The 19,454-nt window shown below is 38.3% G+C and overlaps 1 protein-coding gene across 9 annotated transcripts in view; it reads right to left on the minus strand.

Moving 5' to 3' along the window:
* The window catches only part of LOC132154817 (E3 ubiquitin-protein ligase RNF220-like), a 125,632-nt gene extending 119,534 nt beyond the window's left edge, over positions 1 to 6,098 (minus strand). For 8 of the 9 annotated variants that reach the window (XM_059563502.1, XM_059563500.1, XM_059563496.1 and 5 more), the window contains exon 1: positions 5,939 to 6,083. The gene's annotated coding sequence lies outside the window, so the exon portion shown is untranslated. Of the gene's footprint in view, positions 1 to 5,938 lie in introns of all 9 variants that reach the window. The other variant, XM_059563503.1, reaches the window with a different exon arrangement.
* Between the last annotated feature and the right edge of the window lie 13,356 nt (positions 6,099 to 19,454).

The raw sequence follows: 19,454 nt of genomic DNA on the forward strand, positions 1-19,454 counted from the left end.
GAGAGCCCTCAAAAGACGTCGCAGGAAATGACACTGGAGCAGTATGAAGCACATTTTAACTACTTTGCTCTTGAAAACTTCCCAAACGCCTTTGTCTGAAGGGTCTCCGCAGCACTCCAGCACTTGTTATGCTTTTTAATCACCCTGGAGGGTAAATTTATGTTTATCCACAGCAGTCTACTTAAGCATCCATTCGAAATGGCTGCCGTCAGTCACACAAACACAGTACTCCAGTCTTTCCTCAGCTTGTCAATCAGCGTTAAATATTTGTGGTGAGGAGGGTAAAAGGTGCTGCATGGATCGCCTGGGCCGCATTTGCTCGGGAGAGGATGGCTCACATAGTATTCTGCAAGGAAGCGCTTTTGGACTGGAGGACAGTCGATATTCATTCACCGTCGGCTGGCTTGCAACTTAGGACCACGCAGATAATATATCCTGCTGAATTAGAATCAAAGCCCTCGTGATATGAAATCTTCCACAGAACAATTCAATAACATGCAGCAGCTGCGGTATGAGACAAAAGAATGAACGCCTGCATCCCGAAGATGTGAAAGTGAGATTTAATGACAGACTGAGAACGCATTGAAGGATAATGACACTTGGACATACAGCTAACTAAATCAATAATGATAGTACAAGCTGTGCCTCAACACTCCAGTTCACTATCAACAAATAAATTCCCCACAGTGTATGACACACAATAAAAACTCAGCAATAAATAGAGGTAATCAGTCACTGCTTTATTGGATCTTATCACCTGCATAAGTATACCGAGGGCCTGCCTCTAAACTTTCGCAACTTTTTTTCCCCCCAGACAAAATTTGCACGATTTACTCTCGGCTTAGAAAACGTGCCACTCGGCATGAGCTGTCAGAATAAGTGAGGATTTGCTTTTCAAATAAAGCTTTGCGGTGGGCACCGGGGAACATTGATTCATTGTGAACAAAATGATTTTTAAAGTTTCCTGTCCTGCCTGCCCTATTCATTTCAGGGGCTGATGAACTGTTTGTCTCATCCAACCCACCTGAGCCAGCTAATTCCTCACTAAGCCCAGATTATTTGCAAGGTGTCTGGATCCTCTGTGCTGAGAGCCAGGACTGGACTGCAAAGAAGCCACGGTGACATCAAACCACCCTCCCACCTCACCACCCTTACAGCTGTCCACTGCTGCCTGCCACTGTGTACTGAGACAGAGCAAGAGAGACAGAAAGAAAGAGACTTCACACTGTTTTGATTTTGCCTGGTTTGAGCACACTGTTTGCCAACCAGACATTCGTCAATAATAGATAACGTAGCACAATGCGAGAGCAGTATGCCACTAAACTGCCTGAACTTGATTAACAAGATTAATTCAACTAGTCGGCCTCTTATTCCAAGTTCAGTCCCACAACATTTTCAATCGAGTGAAATAACAGAATTAATTTTATGCTTATCCTTCTACAAATTTGTGCAATAAAAAATGCATCCGCTTACTGTAAGAATAAAACATATAAATTCTAGATATCTATATATATATAACTGGTAGTAAGAGCTGTGTCTCATTCCTAGACTGATGTTCAGTGGGAAGATACCAAGCAACATTCAGACAAGCAATGAAATATAGGACTCTTATTGATCCCAGGCAAATGCACTGGTAATCCCTTGTGAGAGAGGCTATAAAACTAACTTATTTTACTGCTCTAAAACTCACATCTAAATAAAAGACAGCTAGGTAAATCAAAAAAGAACTACAAAAACTACCATATAGCCAATGAATCTACAATTAGCTCAGCTCTAACAGAAATCTCTATGACTTTAAAATGCAGTTTTGTTTATTTGTCATAAGTTTTATATTTATTCACATATGACTTTATATATACAAATATTGTTATTTGTTGCAATATTATATAAGTATAAACATCTTAATGTTCTTTTGCATGTCATAATCAAGAGTGCACGCGCAGCCAACGCCCCACTGAGTGTCACTGCAATGGCTGAGCCAAAATACAGTTTATCATAAGGTCAATGCGCAATTTATTCTAATTAAATTAGCGTTGATATTATCAATTTAATTTAATAATCAAAGTAATTAATTAAAGTAAAAAAAGACATGATAAAAAATCACCAATGAGCAGAACTACGTACACGCATTAAAAGCAAATATATATAATAAATAAACATAACGTACTCTTAATAATAAAGAAAATATATGTAGTGTATTTTATGTATTTTGTTTGTATTTAGCATACAAACTAGTAAAAAAAAAAGGACGAAAGCGATGATCAATGTTCAAAAACCTTTGAGCAGCAGCAGATTTTATTCAAAGGCTTTGCTGTGGTTGGGGCGCTTTACCAAACAAACAAAGTATCGCACTCACCATAAAATTTCAAATGTTCCGCCTTGGAACTAAATAAAAAGGTACATGAATAGGCGTGTCTACACGCTTCAAAACATAATGGAAGGGGACATGGTGAAGTTAAGCAATCCAAAGACTACTACACCTGATTATTTTCATCTTTATATACAACCGTCCAAACGCTTGACAAATTCAAAAGAATCCTTTAAGGACCACGACCTTTCCCTGTGCTCAAACTGTAGTATTATTTGTAGATTATTTTAATTACCATACCATGGTACCATCTGCATGACAGATGAGGTTTCGGTTAAGTGTTTATTAGCACGTGAGAACATAAACATGCACGAGGGCGGGTGGGTACGAGTTAACGGGTTAATTCTAGTTTAATTCCTTGGGAAACGGCACATTTGTCGATAAAGCCAATATGAGAAACGCGTGCTTCATTTACTTTCAGTGCGCGGTGTCGGTTGATTTTTCTTTTGAATCCAGACCAGAAAGTCTTTCTCAGTCACATATCATTGTAAGTTAGAGTCGCAGAACTTCTTCTTGTCTCTGGCCTCGCTGTCTGTGGGGAAGGATGCTGATCTCCTCTCCTCCTAATTGTTAACAAGAATGAAAACGTTTGATTGCGCTTGCTCTTTTTTTAATGCTACAAATCCAGATTCAAATAACTCTGGCCATTGATCCGGCCAGTGGAATCGACATTAATTTTAGTTCACTTCTCACTTTGCACAAGGATCAATGAGAAGCAATAACAACTGACATCGGTGCTGAAAAGGACAGGACTGAAAACGCAGGGGTGAAAATCGAAACGCTGACGAATAAGTCATCTGCTACTTTTCTTCCATTGCATCTTTTTCTTCCATCCTGTTATCTCATTGGAACTCGAACCGAACTATTGTGTTAAATAATTCGGAGATTTTTTTTTTTAATAAATAAACTTCATGGGTTGAAAACTTTAAAACAGCCTGAAAGAATGGAAATGCGATGTTAAAGTTTTGGATGCAGGAGCGCAACAGGGTGCAGTGATTTAATTTGGTCAATCTGCTTTTAATTAATAATTTTGGTAAAACGGATTAAATAAACATACAAATAGAATTTAGACTATTTCAGAAATCGAAATGTTTCTACAGATGTTTTGCATAATCTACCATGTATTATTAGCATGAAAATGAATTTAAAAAAAGAAATAAAATGAACACTGAAGACAATATAGTGGATTTCACAAGGCTCCATATCTCACTGTCCATTACTTATATTTAGCATAAAATCTGATTTAACATATTCCAGTGATTTTGGCTCTACTCGCTCCATTACAAATATCAATTAACACACTTATCTTAAAAGACATTGTAATCTTTGAGGACCATGATTTCATTCTGTAAAGCTATTTCAGAGATACAAAAATATAACCTTGATGTTATTATTTTAAACATCTATGTAATCATCAAACACGGCCAAATGAAATATTAAGTGTAATAAAAAAGAGTTATGACTAAAATCTACAATTAAATATCGAGCAAATTAAGCGTGTAATTGTGAAAAATGATTCGGTCAGTCAGAATGAAAGCGCGTAGCCTAAATCAAGCGCGTGCATGTCCTGTAGAACAATTTAAGAAATAAACAACGAATGAAATCATTTAATATAGATTTGGGAGTACCACACATTGTTTGTAGTTGTCGCTGTTTTAAATATCAAATATAAAGTTATAAATAACAATTTGAGTCACTTACAATATAAACACAGTTGTAAAGTGCAAAATAGTTTAATATTTAGAGTACAAGGCCGTAATACTGGAATAAAATAATGAGCTAATAACCTCCCTCTTACAAATGCAAATTCACAAATGAAAGATATTAAATGAAATAGGCTGTTTACTTAACAACGAATATATACTGTCAACCTAAATATAAATAATTAATCTGACTGTGAAGAAGAAAAAGTCTTTAATGAGAATTGTATAGTGTTTAGCGCTGTCCTAACACTAGAAATATTAAATAGATTAAATAAATACATAATTGTAAACATACTATTAAGCAAAACTGATACTTGAAGACAAGTGTTTTGTTGTGATTGCTTATTTTTTATTTCTAATATATATTTTTTGTTTTTGTTTTCATAAAAAATCGATTAAAATAATGTTGCCATAAAAACAGACAATACACAAGTTAGTAGAATTATTCAAATTATTGAAAACTGTAAATAATAATAATAATATAATCAACGCGACAATGTTTTTAAAAAACTGTGGAGATTATACACTTAATAGGCTAAGTCTTAGACAACAAGTCTTAATCTGAGAGTTTTGTCCAGAATTTTCCTTGGAAATTCTATTAAAAACTCATGAGCACAGCGGAAACACTCCCGTATGTGTTGTGTAAATTGTAGCGACCCAAACAGGTGTTTCCTTGTTTTCTTACTGCACGGATTTATAAGTGCACACGTCCCGTTATAAGTGCTATCCAACTAACTGCTCCGAGTAGGCCTGTAGTTTTCTTATTTAACAACCATTGACAGAATAATTTAAAACTAAACATTTCTTTTTCTATTAACACACATGCATACTCAGAAGAAAAATAAAGAGTGTAACGCAGGCCAACAGTCCATTGTGGTTTGAGAAGAAAATATAAATTATCCGCAACATTGGTCTTGAGCGCATTAATTCCCACTCAGATTACAGACTATAAATGGAGAGGACTATAAATGGAAGAGTAAAATCTTCACTCACAGGAGAAGTTCTCACGTCCACTACCAGTCACAAATTAGTTAGAAGCGTATTTAAACTACCCAAGAAGCTGGTTTTAAAGCCCGATCTGCACTGACAACGATTGGTTATTAAATGTTAACCCACTAAACATCACACACAAGCATGTTATACCGCAGGCACGCGTACATTATCACGGGTATCATTATAACAAGTTCCCTTTCAGTTCCATTAACCAGAAACACTAGCACTGAGCTGCCTAATTTCCCACGACACTAGAAAGCGCTTGTGCAAGAAAACAACATTAAATGAGAGTTTATGTGAATCGGCATTATTAAAAACGTTAGGCCGTGATAAACAAGATTGTTTAAGGTCATAATGATTTATTTGTTAATTATATGTACACATCTTTTAAGCGTAATAAGTGTTTCTCACAATCTCAGATGCATGGCAGTTATCCAGAGGTCAAATGCGCAATTTCAGCCAAATTTAACACCAGGAACTGATGTTAAAGTCAAAGCAGGGTTAGCTGCTGAAATGTTATAGGAGTTCGGCAACTCTTCCTAACAAAAAGCGAAGGAGTTCCATAAACGGTCACTAAAATGATTGCCACAATCAAGCCATTACGCGCGAGTTATACGTGGTTTCTGATAGAAGATCTACTGAAATAATAAAGTTGTGCATCATCACCTTAACTCAATTTCCAAACAACAAAAAGCAAACAACAACAAATGCCGTAAGATCCCGAAGCAGGAGACAGCCACGTTAGGGTGCGTTAAATCAGGCTCAGGGACACTCATTAGACAGTCAGATAAAACTAGATTTCTACACAGAAACATTAGAAACATTCCCACAGGATCATAAAAACAATCTCTGGCAATACATTTAGAGCACTTACGTTGTTTAAAAAAAATCCCCTGGAAGGTTTAGCTGTCCTTTTATCCCCACAACTGAAACTTTTCGAAACAAGCGAGCGAAGATCACCGCGAAACATGAGAGGCAAAGTATAGTTGCACCTCGAGGAAAGAACGTGAGATGGTCCTCGCGCGTCAGACAGAGTTTACCGGCTCGTATCGTGCGTTGAGAGTTGTATCAGTTGCATGTACCGATTAAATCGAGTATGCGTTCAGTAGCAAAGTAGAGACGATAGGCAGAGATTTGCTCAGAGGTGGAAACAGTGTTGGAGGTGCAGTGCTGCCGCTCAGCGCCAGGTTCGCTCATTGACTGACATTCATTCTCTCCTCCTCGCGCGCTGTGGACCCTGACCCCCCTTCTCCACGCTCCCGTGGGGGATCTCATGGGCTGCTGTTTTGTGAGCACGGAATGAATTATCCCCTCTTTACACAATTTAGAAGACCTAGAAAATGAAGTCCACCGCAAAACAAAAGATGTTTCAACACATCGTCAGGTCTTTACAGAAATAGGTAAGTGTGCAGCGTCCCATTGCGCGCACCAGGTTGCTCGCGAGTTTAGCTATTTTAGTCCATATAAGTCGCATAGAAGTGTTTTAACATGCGATAAAAAGAAATACTAGTATACTTGTTGCTTATTTTTGCACATACATGCTACTGAAGTTGAATAAGTACGACGAATTCCTATTGAGAACATTTGTCCATCTACAAAAACGGAAAACGTACGTTTTACTCGTTTTTTATGTTTTAATATTAAACAAAAAGAAAAACGAACATATAACATCTACTATGATATTATTTATACAGCTTTACTTAAACTAAATGGCAGTTTTTTGGAAAACGTTCAAACAGTAACAGACTCCTATGATCGACACAACGCAGAAATCCACCTGCTGGACGAAAATGGAATTACACTTTGTTTCAGCCTCGAGCTTATACAAAGCGCAAGTTTACAAATGTCTTACTTTGTAAACTATGCTCTTTTCTTTTCTTTTCTAAAGATGTCAGTGGAACAAGTTTGTTGTATGTGTTCCCAGGCCAGAGTAATTTGAGGGAGTGCAATGTTGGGGTGATGGGAGGCTAGTAGCTATACATATGTGCATTACTGCATTACATTAGCACTCTCTTGTATTGCTAATGACCTCAGTTAAAGCATCAGTGAAACAGAGGAGGAAATAGCCCATCCATGTCCAGGGTCCCTTTCCATTCAAAATCAAATTTCAGGCCTGAGTCTCTTAACATGTCTCTAAATGGACTGGTGTGGATTGGTGAAGTGCTTTGATGACAGCTCTTTTTACCAGGCTTAAGCACAAATCCTCTCCATTTCCAGAGCCCCTTGATTCGATTGAAATTATTTTACATTCTCTCTGGACTGTATCAAATATCAAAACATATTACTGTGACTTGATTGAATCCATTACAAGCAAAGCTGGGACATTTATAAATCTACACTTTAGTCGATATAAAAGTTGAGGTAGCCAGAGAGCTTCATCCGAGTTCTCTTTTTATGGCCTTCAGGTCTTATTTGTAATTTTTACCACATCGCATCCTTGTGAATGCAGAAGAGGAGTAAAAATCATTACCGTTTGAAAGGGAAGTTAAACATCACACATTCATTTACTTTGAGTGATTTTGACTTTTCAGATGTCCATAATTGAGGGACCTGTGTTGAGGCAGGATGGTAACTGTAATAACAGAGACATCTCCTCAACACAACAGTCAGGTCTTAATTATTATCTTTACAACTGTGTTTGCAGTGAAACGGGTACCAGAGGACCTATAGCGAGATGTCCCACACAATGGAGCCTCAGCACAGATTCCTCATTAGCATATGTCAGCCATGGGCTTCAGATGGCTCTTCATTTCTGTCACTTAGCACTTGGAAGTGCTCATGCTAAGAGCTGGTAAATTAAATGCTGTGTTTCTGCACTGTAACCTAAGATTACGCCGTTGTCACTGAGCCTGTCTTCACTAATAGATTATTTTTATTTTATTTTATTTTTTAAAAAAGGACACAAAAAAATTATGGAAATGTAATGGACAAGCAAAATGGTGCTGCTGTAGAAATGACTGACAGTTGCAATATGACCGAACCAAACAGACCTGAGGATCACTTTTCTTTTAACCTGACAAAAACAAATATGTTACCCCCAGTCTGATGTGAAAATTAAAGGGTTTATTAAAGCGTTATTTCACCCAAAAATGAAAATTCTTTCAACATTTACTCACCCTCAATTCATTCCAAACCTATATTGTTCTGTGAAACACAAAATATTTTAAGGAATGTTGAGGTCCGATGTTTTTACTTTCATTGTATGAACAAAAAACTTATTTTTTTCAAAATATAAGGGGGGGGGGGGGTGAAAGTCCCCTTTAATCTATTTTCAGTAGATACTATTATACATAGGATTCAGAAAATATATGTTATACCCAGTCTGATAGGAAATTTAAAGAGTCAGTTCACCCAAGAATGAAATTCTGTCATCATTTATTCACCCTTATGTTGTTTCCTGATCTGAATGACTTTCTTCTGTCAAACATAAAAGAAGATATTTTAGAGAACATTGGGGTCCAATAGTTTTTTGTCTTTCATTGTATGAACAAAAATCATTAAGACATTTCTATAAATAACTTTTTAATTAAAAAATAAATAAAAAATGATAAGTAGAAACGAGTATAATTAGAATTTACAAATTAGATAGAATGATCCCAGTATCAGTTGTCAAGTCTAAAAAGAAAACAGAGAAATAGAGACAAAGATAGAAATGGAAAAAGAGAATGTCACAACGAGATTCCTGCAAAACAAAACAAAAAATAGCAATCATTAAATTGTTCTTCCACTCTTTTTCTCAACCATTTCCGGTACTCTAGGTGTCAAGAAGAAGATTCACCCCAGCGCGGAAGCTGATTCGGGCCGTTTTTTTTTTTCTTTTCTTTTTTTACCAAAATTACACAAGGCCTTTCTTCTTATCTAAATCTGAAGCCGGGGACACCCATCACTCTCAATGGATCTAGAATTCTGTCGCTACAATTTAAACACATGCACAAATACACACAAAGGAAAGAGAGAGGAAAAGACAGAGGGGGAGAGCGAGCGCATTCATACTGTAGACAGTGCTACATGATCAAAGGCGACAGGGAGAGAAGGGGAAACGAGAGCTCTAAAAATGGTTCTGCAGCTGATTCTGTGAGTCCTGGCAGTCACTCTCTCCAAATACACACAGACACGCATGCATGCTCGGCACTTTCATATTTAACTAAAGGTAGGGCCCGGCATGTGTCACACTCCAACAGGGGGACACACAGCTTTTGCTCGTTTGAGGAGCGGAGGCTTTGTTTCCTCTTGGTGGTGTGGCACCAAGTACCTGGGGGGAAGAGAGATTGTTTCTCATCTCTCTTAACAGGAAACAGCATCAAGAATGAAGGGAAAGTGAGACAACGCAAGCAGGGAAACCCGATTGCTCTCAAGTTTCTCAGAGACTCCGCTCCAGAATATGGTGCTATAACTCCCCTACATAAAATCAATGATTTGTTTAATTTAGACAGAGCTCGTAAATGTGCTAATTTCAGAGACAGCCTACAAATCTAGAGGGCCTTGTTATCCCATTTGCTGCTCCATTAGTTGGGAAATGATACAGCCCAGCATTGTTAAGAAACTGAACATTCAGCCTGGCAATTCAAAAAAGGAAATGAGTGATGTTGCTCTGATTGTCAATGAAAAACAGAATGCATACCAGCTGATGTCATATAAATTACTTTACATCAGATGACAGTGACAGTTTATTTTAAAAGACAATAAGTTAATATAGTTACATACAAACCTTGCTGTGATCTTTATAAAACAACACTGAAAATAATTTGGTCTAGGATTTACTTAAAAAATTGCTAGTGAAAATAATATCCTTATGAAAGGGTCTGAAGGGATCCAGTGAGTCTATCTATAGCACTCCATGTACTTGTACTGGTAACAATATTTTATCAGGGGTGTTATCATTTCTCTCTCTCTCACACACACACACACACACACACAGAGAGAGAAACACATACACATTTCAACAATTCTCAGTGCCAGGCTTCAACACTCATCTGTCTGACTGAGACTCAGCAATTAGGGGCCACACAAGCAAATGCCACTCATGACCTGAAGCGCAAAACCACTGACAAACAAGCAGAGACAAATCAAGGGGTGATTTAAAAGCATAGCACTAAAATCTCAATATTTGGCCATTCAGATTTAGCAGCGTGCCCAGACAGGGCCATAAATTCACCCTTCCATAAATAATTAACATGACAGTGCAATGTAAATCTGAGTCAACCCTGTTGGATACGGAATGAAGTTTGCTGTCATTATCATCATTCTGTGGTTGACCAAAATCTAAATATAGTTTATCAAATGATTTTGAACACACACACACACACACACACACACACAAAATAAAACTAAAACCCAAACTCACATACTCCAACAACGAACGTCATCACAGGCTCTGAATTAAAAGAGCATAACAGATGCTTTATCTGACAAGACTCTTCTTTGGTGTACTGTCAGTTTGCATTTAGATTATCAGCTGCCACTTTAGATGGTCATTTATGTTGCTTCCCCAGTACAGCGCACCGCACGTTCTGACAGTACTCTGGGATATACTTCCAGCATCCATAGAAAGACATTTAAATCAACCCTGGCATGGGACACGTTATCTGGATCTTAGCTCTTCTGCAGACTGTGCACAGTAAATCAAAAGAGGCTAATATGAATCAAATCAAGAAAATATATTACACTAATTGCCTTATCAGATGGCTGTCTCAAATGCTTTAAGGTCTCTTGCAAAGGGTGTTGAGGCTGTATTCATACACAAGGCCATCCTTGAATAACTCTATTTGAATAACAGTTTACAATAATAATTTCCAGCCTTCTTATATCTCTCTTAACCACATCCAAGAGTTAAATATGGGGCTTTGTGTTTGTGTGTGTCCAGTGTATATGTCACATTGGCTCCAGTGGTTTTCTATAGGATTATAAGAGTGCTCTGAGAAAGTGAGATTGGTCAACGGCACGCCGATCTGCCACCTCTGACTGTGAGCATGATTCAATGTGATGTCCACTCTGTGGCCCTTTATTTGCTTCTGAAAGGAAAAACTTGTCTTGTATGTCTGCCAAGCGGCCCTTTCCTACCCCTGAACAGCTAATCATACATCCTGTCAACATGGCTGTGTTTTACACTAAACCCTGTTGTTCTGTTTAGAAAGCCCGGATCTGTTTATGGTGCAGAAATGATGCAGCCTTATGGTAAAATCAATAAAGTTGCACGGGTTATAAATAAATGAATCTAAACGACAGCAGAGGGGGAGTAATTATACAAATAAAACATTGTGTTCTCAACGGGAAACACACTAGGATATAATTGATTAGCATTTTGAAGGTGATAACGAGACATTCTGCGTTTTGCTCTGTTGTGTAGCGCGTCTGCTTGTGTGGATTTTAACTGTCGTGACATGTCCTTGTGGCGTGATCTCAACCGTGATGGTAATAACAATAATTATCTTCTAAGTGTGGAAAGTCAAAGACATGAATATTCTCATACAGCGTTAAGTTCAGCAGACAAGTGCTTTCACATGATTTCGTCAGGACAAATTAACAGTAATTGCACACTGAATTGTTCCAGAAATATCAGATGCTGTTGCTTTCTTATAGTTTGATGTACAAAGCAAGGGATTTTTTGTATGATTCAGTGGCGGTGTATAATTTGTTGATCGTGGCCATTAGGAAATAACACTGAAAGAAAAAAACGTATCCAGAAATATTAGTAGATCTAAAAACAAGCCCACATAAACATAAGCTAACACTCAAAGCAACCAAGACTTTATAGTTGCATTTGGAAAAAAGGCAGAAGCTGGCCAAGTCTGCCATCACTTTTGATTAGTTTTTTAGTTACTCTTTCACAGACATTAGATTTTTGAAAAATTGTTATTAATAAGGACATGATTTCTGCAGATTAACCCCTCGTTCCTTTATCCCTGATCCAGAGACCTTTAGAAAATTGATCCTGTTAGATTGATGGATGTCCTGTTTAAGGGTTTGTCCTTGTGCTTGTGTTTTTGCTGGAATCCTGAGGGCTCGTTTGTTTAAAGATTCAATTGTATCTTTTTTTTATCACTTCTGCGTAATGTCACATTGAACAAACCAAACCAAACCAAACAAATTTGGGTAAAATAGTCTTAAACGAAATCCTTCGAAAAGAATAGATAATTTAAGTCACTTTAAATATTTAAATGGATACATTTTCAGTTGTGTTATATTTGTGACCCTGCCTGTAAAAACCCAGCTTTTTTTTCTTTTTTTTTTTCTTTTTTCTTTTTTTCTTTCTTTTTTCTTTTTTTTTTTAGATTTACTGTTTTCCACATAAGGTCATCCTTCATAAAGATGTAGAACATTCTGTGAAAATATAACCTTTATATATTTAATATAAAAAATATCAAAAAAAATAAAAAATATAAAAAAAAATCAAACTTTGATGCTTGTTATCTCATAATTAGATTCTCACAGACAGTCAAAAAAAAAGAAATTATATATATATATATATATATATATATATATATATATATATATATACAATTTATTTTTTTATTTTTTTGCTTCTTGGTTTCCAAAAGTGGCATTAAAATATGTGGACATCCTTACAGCTAATGTATAGTGCCACGGTCATGTTGACCACTGTGTAAACAAAACCTGAACTGATGTCCATCACAGTAATACAGCCATTTAGCACAGGATGAGTGGTCAAAATGGGCTTCATTGTGGAGCTGCGTCATGGGGGCCTGTTATCAGGCACTGCACCTTGGGTCCAACTGCCTGAGATAGAGACTACGCTGTGAACAAAGCCTTGATGTTGACACACAACATATTAGTCCCCCTGGGGAAAAAATGGTGCTTTGTCCCAAATTTCCATTTCCTCTCCCACTGTTTAACTGGCCTCATCAAACAAGGGCAGGTGGAGCTGGACACCATGAATGAAGGAGCATCTGAGGGATAAAGAGAGGGAAGAAAAGGGATGTTTATTGTCCATGTATTTTTAAAGAGGGCATCTGCAGCGCTAGATGTGTAAACATAGCTTGACCCTAGAAAGTAGGAAGAAGTGGTGCTAAAGAGGATGTCTGGGTAAGAAATGGCCAAACAGGAACAGTCAATGCAGGTCATTGTACACTGACACACACCTTTATTCAATGTTATTAATGTACCTTATTACAGCATAAAATTGCATATTAACTATTGATCACCTATTACCATTATTCAATAATCAATTCTAACTGCTTCAGCCGCATTCTAGTCCATCTTTATTTTAATCCAGTTTAGATGGCTCTTTTGTCTAATGTTTCAAGCCAAGAGCAAAGTCAGTATTTATTGTTCCGTTACGTTTAAATAAAGGAGACGATCAGCACACTTCAAAGACAGGCAATGCTAAAACAATTATTTTTATAAACGGTTGACCTTTTGACCTATGAGCTGCAGAATAGGGTGGTACAATTGCAGGGAGTATTCGGTCTGTTTTGTGAGAGATTAAAGGGGCAATCTGTTGCACCTGCCAGCCCAGCGTGTTATTATGGCTCACAAAGGCCATGACAGGTCCATCTTGCTCCCCAGCTGACTGATGCCAAATTCTTCAATTCATAATCAGCGTTGGAGAGCAAAATGTGGCTGGATACATTGAGGTCCAACTATTCTGCAATTTCAGAACTGTAAGAAAAAGGACAGAACTGCAGTGAAACAACAATCTTATTTGGAAATGAATCACCGTGCCAATTAGAGCCAGGTTTTGGGCTTCCCTGTCGTGTGGGGGTTGTATTAGAAAAGAAGCCTGTGATCTGGACAGATCTCTGGAGCAGCAGCGGTGGGCTTCCAATACCACCCTACACCCCCTGAGTTCACAGAACACGTATCACCTGCGCTCAGCGTCTTGGCTCCATTACGGGCCTGCCACAGCTTCGGTGCTATTCAGCACATCTGCTCCCAGTGGTTCCAGCGTCTGCAGTCAAAAGCCCATAATGAGCTGCTCTCACTCCAGCTGTCCCGCTGAAAGCCTTAAAACAGATGCTTGCTGGGAGCTGCAGGGATGGGCTTTCAGCAGGCCGATGGGCTTGACCCTTGACCCCTAGCTCAGCCGAACTTCAGCAACCTGACTGATGCCACCGAGATTAGAGCTCCCTGGAGACACGCTGCCACACGTCTGGCTGTGGCTTCGCTATTGCGACATCGATTCACAAGATTTCCTTTTTTTCCACACAAAGGTTACAGACCGGTTCTTGTGTAACCTTTGAGCTTTAGCAGTGGAACAGCAAGTCTGTTATCCAAGTGCCTGATTGGAGTAGCCATCACTGAAGTGTGATTAGAACTCCACCAAACAACATGGCCGCCTTCATTGAATTCCTGTCAAGTCCATGCAAACCAGAGGTGACAGATGTAATTTGTTTGTCCCGTTGGTTTCATTTAAGCTGATACCTTTGAGCTAGAGCCACAGTGTGTGAAATGGCAGAAGGAAATGGGTATGAGGACAGTGGAAAAGAAATAGAGAGAGTTCCTGTCCACTTGTCTTCATGGCTTCTTAGTATATACGTCTTACAGAAGGCCAGCTGCATCAGCCAAAGAACTTCCACATTTACCTTCTGAAAACAATCCATTAAAACTGTGCCCGGGCTGCCGGCCCTGCCACTCCACGAGAAGCACGAGAGGGAATGGAGCGACAGCGTGAGATAGGGACACAGTGTATTAACCAGGAGTGAAGGCATCGTGTGAGTAACACAGTTGGGAAGGGAGAAAGAACGAAAGGTAGGAAGAACGATGGAGAGAGAGAGAAGGAGAAAGGGATTGGAGAGAGTGAGTGAGGACACTGGCGGACAGCTACAAGATGGAGTAGCAGCATGCGGGAGATAAGCTGTCGAGGCGGAGACAGTGTGTGACAGTTCTCGAAGCGGCAAGCAGGCGAGAGTGTGACAGGGAATACAGAGAGCTGCATTATTGTTTAAATCATTGATTGCTTCCCTCCTCCTCAGCCTGTGACATGTGTGACACCAGAGAGAGGGCTGAAAAAACAGGGTGCAAAACCTGTTCCTCCTCTTCCCCTTTGTTCTTCCTCATTTCCACTGGATGCACCATATACCTGCTGTCTTTATCCTAACCATCAGCTGGGGTTTGACTTTCTATGCTTTTTTGCCACTGCTTCTTTTCTTTCGCCCACTTTCATTGGTGTGTTTGTATTGCATTTAATAAAGCAGCCATTTGATCTGAAGGTGTTATGGTTATTGTTATTATTACAAAATAATCGCTATTTCAGCTAAATAAAAATAAAAATATATTTAAAACATTTTTATAATTTTTGCTATTCTTAAAGGGATCTGTTCACACAAGAATGACAATTCTGTTTTTTTTTTTAATCATGATTTTTGTGTGAAAACGCTTGCAAACAGTTTTCACAAATATGTGTGTACTTTATATATGAACATAGTGAATGTGACCCTTCAAGTTCAAAGTATACACAGGGTGTCTCTCTTTTCCTCTCATCTTGCTCTCTTTTTTTCTCTCCAAGTGTAGGCAGTGGAGCAGTGGAGGTGTTGGGCAGAAAATGGCTAACAGTGAGGTCTTGTGACACTCCCCCCTCCACCCACTCTTCCTCTCCGCAGGCCGGCTGTCTCTCTCTGCTCGCCCAGAGCCTGACACTGACGTGACACTCGTGAAATAATTATGAACCAAAAACACTGCTGACAGCAAACAGCCCGCTCCCCTCAATGATGTGTCACCCATGATTAGCATGGGTCCTGGCATCTTCGCAGCCCACAGGCAGAAGAGAAGGAAAAGGGGGAGGAAGGTGGGGGGCAAGATGGACAAAGAAAAGTCTATGAGAAAACAGAAAATTAAACAGAGGAATGAAGCGCAAAACCACCAGAAGTGGTAAATGGAGGGAGTGATATAAGGACGCACAAGCATGTGGGGTGGAGTTAGATGTTCTGCCGGTAGCCCATGACCATGGGGAATAAACCCTGAATACTGACACCTGTATCTGTCGTCTGCTGTTAGGAGACATATGCATCGCTTCAGGCCACCACTGATCAGCACTGGCAGCACCCCTCAATTATATATGTGGTTCCTGACCTTTGCCTGTTAAATACCAAAGGTCGAAGCAGATGTGGTTGAATCAGAGTTGGACAAAATTCAGAAATTAATTTAAATTTATGAGTGTGAATTTGAACTGAATTGACCACACCCCATAGGAATGGGTATGATTAGACTTGCAATTCAGAAACACAGGTAAAGCTTTCTGGGATATGAAGCATTCTTGTAGTTTTAATTGAATAAATATGATGACATGTATAAACTACTTAAAGGGATAGTTCACCCAAAAATGAAATTTATATCCTCGTTTACTCAGACTCATGTTGTTCCAAACCTATTTCTTCTGGCAATATAATGAAAGTCACTGATGTCCAAAACAAAGACTTTCATCGTATGGAGAAAATAAAATGTTAGAAATGTTTACACAAATACATTTATATATAACTATACACAATAATAAATAGTGCAACTATAAATTATTTTAATAAATTAACACACTAAATTAACAACCCCAAAATTTATCCATATAATTATATCAAAATGTTAATTTATTAAATATTACAAAATACTGATTTCTACAGCTGGCATTTCTTTTTTCTATCAATCTTTCTATCCATTCATCCAATAAATCTTCAAAAATTCAAAAATTTGTTAAAAACTTTTAAACAAGGCTTTGTCAAGCAAACATTTAAAGTTATATATATATATATATTGTGTCAATTAATTTTAATCGTGTATGAGCACACTGGGATACAAGCATGTGCATTTGCAACAAAAAGTCTGCCAGTAAATGTTTGAGGAAGTGAAATCCATCAGGCGCTTTGAAGCAGGATGACCAGGCATTTAAAAAAGCAGACCGCATCTCTCCAGCAGAGATTGATAGGTGGATTCACAAAGCCCTTCAGAACTCTGTGGAAAGCAGCTTTGTTTCCATGACTGGAGGTATAAAATGCAGAATGTACATAACTCTTCTTAAAAGAGAGTAAATCCCGGTAAAACAACTGGTTGTCTGAAGGGACAGTACATTTCACCTCACTATATTCTGAGATAAATCTAGAATGATCAAGCAAAAAACACTCACCGTCCAGAGCTGGGAAAACACTGGATTTATAGACCTGGGAGTTTCAAAGAGCTACAAAAGATCTAAAAGACAGAAACATTTTTATTTTACATTTTAACATTTTTATAGAGTGTCAAATAGATGGGCACCCCGAAACGTTTTATTAGCCGTGTTTTGTGACAGGCATTCCTCTCCTGCCATGATGCCCAGGCCAGCGTTGAGCTGTAAAATGAGAAGATGGCTTTGTTGTGCTAACTCAGACTAGTCTAGACTAGCAAGTGGGAAAAGCTTTGAAAATGAAGGCTGGGGTCTGCGTATGCAGGGCTACAGACGGGAGGGTTTGTGTCAGTAGCAGTGGGAGGGGTTGTATTGGCCAGGGTGGTTGGTTGAAGGGTGGCACGGTGAGAGAGACAAATGGTGACACCACAGCTTTGAAAGGTTCATGCAATATTAATGTCCACAAGGGAGAATCACTAGCCTGGCCCCAGGGGTCACCCAATTAACTGGAACACACTCCCATTTCCAGTGTGTGTGTTCTGAGTATTCGGCACCATACCTTCTTTCTGACATCAATATGAATGTGTGTGTTTTTGTTGATATCCCCACACGCTGATAGTCGCCGTGCTAGTTTCTCTAGTCTCTTGTTCTGTGAAGAAGTGTTACAGACAGTGATGCATGGCTGTAAAAAGCTGATGTACTGTTTTACTTTTTTAGTGTTTTAATTTGTTGGAAATTAATTTACTGTCCTGGCTCAGATAGTGGAGCTAACAAACAAAGCCGACCTTAGATTTGGATCAGGCGGTGCTCAACACAGATTAGTAAAGGAAGGACAGAAAGTAATGGGGAGAAAAGGGAGAAAATAGCTGAGATGTGTTGCAAGCTGAATTCAAACTCGCATGGCCAAGCTTCAATGCTCAACATGTTAATACATATGCACTAACTGCTAAGCCACAACTACAAAGATCCTAAATACATTTAAACAGAACATCAATGTAAAAAAAAAAAACGAACTGCGTTAAAAAGGGCTATAAATCAAGCAAACATTTTAATCCAATCAATTATATTATACTGAAAATAATCAAATAGAACAATGTGTAAAATGTTCTAAAATATATAACACATAATATCTATAAATATATAATGTTGTCCATTTCATTCAGTGATATTGTGAACTTTTATTACAACTTAAAATAAATGTTTTATTTATTTTAATGCATTTTATATTTAATCCTGTGATGGCAAAGCTGAATTTTCAGCAGTCATCACTTTAGTCATAAGTCTGCATATTTATATAAAATTAATTGTTGTGAATTAACATTTTAAATTGACAACCTTAGAATTAAATATAATGAATTATTCGCTTTTTGTCCTATTGTATGACAAAGCATGATGTTTTGTCCTGGCACCACGCAAAAAGACTATTCATGGTAAATGCATACATGGTTAAAGTCCCTATTGACTACTAACAGTATCTCTCTGGCCACTGTTACTTTATCTGGATGTCATAGTGGGTTAAATGAGAGCTAATGGTTTGGCTAAACGCTATGAATCTGGGTGTCAATGCACTGATTGTGTTCTTATCAGCTCTCACAAAAAAAGCAGCACTATCTCTCTCTCCCCTATGTCTCATATTTCACACTCATGTCTACAGTCCCCACAGTCACAGAGCTCTCTTGAGCACCTGTAGATGACTAATATTAGCCTACTGTGGGCTGCAATGATCTTATATTTGTGTTGCAATTAAGCCCTCCATGGTGGTCAGGGTATCATGATGTTGATAACTTTGAAAAGTTATGCAAAGAACCACTACAATGAGTAGAGACAGAGCTGTGACATTTCAATAAAATTTGACAATTTGGTCTAGCCATTGGCATAGATTTGTCCTTATAGCAGACTACACAGACTGTTGAATAATCCCGAACAATATTTGTCGTGATCCTGGTTGTGACTGAATGGTGGAAAATATATAATACATTCTCACACCATCCCTACACACAAAACAGATTTAACTGATCAAACAAAACAGTGGGAATTAATAATAACGGTCAATATCTACAGTGCCTTCCACTAATATTGGCACCCTTGGTAAATATGGCACCCTTGGTGAAAATAAATCTGCATCATTTATCCTTTTGCTCTTTCATTATAACCTATCATTGAAGTAAAACGATGGAAAGTGGAGGGGGGGGGGGTCTCATGAAATTAATGTTTTTCTCTAGTTCACGTTGACCACAGTTATTGGCACCCAATTATTGCAACGTCCTTTTGCAAAAGCTCTGAGTTTTCTCCTATAATGCCTGATGAGTTTGGAGAACACCTGACAAGAGATCAGAGACCATTG

The sequence above is a fragment of the Carassius carassius genome, chromosome 12 (genome assembly GCF_963082965.1).
Source record: "Carassius carassius chromosome 12, fCarCar2.1, whole genome shotgun sequence".
NCBI classification, from domain to species: Eukaryota; Metazoa; Chordata; class Actinopteri; order Cypriniformes; family Cyprinidae; genus Carassius; species Carassius carassius.